Source organism: Callospermophilus lateralis, chromosome 11 (assembly GCF_048772815.1).
Source record: "Callospermophilus lateralis isolate mCalLat2 chromosome 11, mCalLat2.hap1, whole genome shotgun sequence".
Lineage (NCBI taxonomy): Eukaryota > Metazoa > Chordata > Mammalia > Rodentia > Sciuridae > Callospermophilus > Callospermophilus lateralis.
The window spans coordinates 93,693,003-93,695,299 of record NC_135315.1 but is presented as its reverse complement, the minus strand read 5'-3'; positions in this window follow the sequence as shown (position 1 = coordinate 93,695,299).

The window sequence follows — 2,297 nt, the reverse complement described above, 5'->3', positions numbered from 1 at the left end:
TTATGTTTTTTTTTTAAGAGCGAGAGAGAGAGAGAGAGAGAGAGAGAATTTTTAATATTTATTTTTTAGTTTTCAGCAGACACAACATCTTTGTTTGTATGTGGTGCTGAGATCAAACCTGGGCTGCACGCATGCCAGGCGAGCGTGCTACCGCTTGAGCCACATCCCCAACCCGTTGATTATGATTTGTATGAACTCTCCTGATAAACCGATATTTTTTTATCATGGAACCAGAGCATCTGTCATGCAGTGTTGACTCTTCCTACCTTCTTCCTCTAAGAGAGTATCATGAAGTAAACTACAAACTTGGTTTTAAGTCTGTTCTGTTGTGTGCATACAAGGCTGTAAATATCCCTCTAAGCATTACCTTTGTTGCATCTCACAAATTTTGATAAGTTGCATTTTCATTTTCATTTAATATCTTTAAATTCATCAAGAAGTTGTCTTTGACTCCTATTATTTAGAAGTATGTTGTTGTTGTGCCGCAGTCTGGTTGGGCACAAAATCACGAGCCACTCACAGCCTTGTAGATTCAAACAGCAATTCTTTATTCCCGAACTCACACTGGCACTCAACAAACATGTTCTGGGCAAAATCCACACACTCCACCGGGCTCTGAATCCCAAATACTCTCTGAATCCCGCGAGAACACAACGGGAACTCTAGGAGTGGGAACTCTAGGAGCGGGCGTGCCTGAGACAGCAGGATACGCCCTATTCCCATCAGGGTACACCTTAAACCTGGAACTGCCCTAAACCCAAGGAGCGGGATACTCCCTAATCCCAGCAGGATACACCCTAAACCTGGATTCGCCCTGGTCCTTGAGCAAGGTCACCTTACACGCAATGTCACTGCGAATGACCTGGGTCCAATATGGAGAGTCCTTCCTCTAAGCAACATTGGGTAGGCTGACAAAGAAATTGCCATGTGTCATTCCTACTTGGCAATGGCTCTCAGCATTGTTGTTGTTTAACTTCCAAGCATTCGGGGATTTTTAAGCTAGCTTACTGTCAAGTGATTTCCACTTTTATTCTGTCGTGGTCTGAGAGCAGACATCATGTGATTTCTTCTCTTTTAAAAATTTAAGGTATGTTTTATGGCCCAGAATATGGTGTTTCTTGGTAATGTTTCATGTGATCTTGAGAAGAATGTGCACTCTGCTGTTTTGGTTGATGTAGTTTATGGATGTCAATTGTATCCAGTTGATTGATGGTTCCAGTGAGTTCCACTGTGCCCTTAGTGAGATATATATATATATAAATATTTGTTTGCTGTTGCCCATTTCTGATAGTGACAAAATCTCTCACAATACTGGATTCATTCATTTCTCTGATATTTTTCCTTGCTCTGAAGTTTGTTCTGTTGGAAATTAATATATTTACTCTTGCTTCTTTTTTGATAAATGTTAGCATAGTAAATTTTCTCCAACTATTTACTTTAATATATTTGTGTCTTCATCTTTAAAGGGGTCTTTGTAGATGGCATACAGTTGAGTCTTGTTTTTATCCTGTTTGTCACTGATTTTAAAAGATTGTCAATCTCTTAACACTTTAAATGATCATTGATATTCAAAGTGATTATTAATATAGTTGATATAATCATGTGGTTAGTTCCTTGATAGCTTATGTGGCTTCTGTAGAGAAATTAAATGTGATTTCTATCTTTCCTTCTGTATGGGTAAAGTATTTCTCCCCTTGGATTCTTTCAGGATGCCTCCTTTGACTTTGGTTTTCTGTCATTTGAATATGAATTTAAATGAATTAATAGTCATTCAGTGAATGACTATGAACTCATTGTTGCGGAACATCTCCGGTGTTTCTACTACTGTTCCTTTACCTCTCTTTCTGCACTGGTATCCCAGTGTATGTTGTTCATTTTGTTTGCAGCCCTCCATTTCTTGCATATTCTGTGGTTTTCCAGGGGGATAGCCTCAGTCCCACTAAGCGCAGACTTAGTGTCTTCATTAAGCCATGCCTAGTGTACTGAGGAGCATCAAAAGCATCCTTTATATAGTAGCTTTGCTCTTGGAATTTTATGTCCAAATTAAACAAAAAAATATATCAACATGGAAATTTAAACTGATTCCCAGGGAGGCTAACATTATGATTTAGATAGGTGATAACTTCAAAACAACCACAATAACCACAACCACAACCAGGATAATGAATGCAGATTCTTATCTGAAAACTTGGGACAGGTGACAGGTAGACCAAGGATCAAAAAAAGAAACAGAACCCTCCAACACACAGCCTGATATCTAGATGAGCTTGCTGGACTCCACAATTCCCTTCACTAGT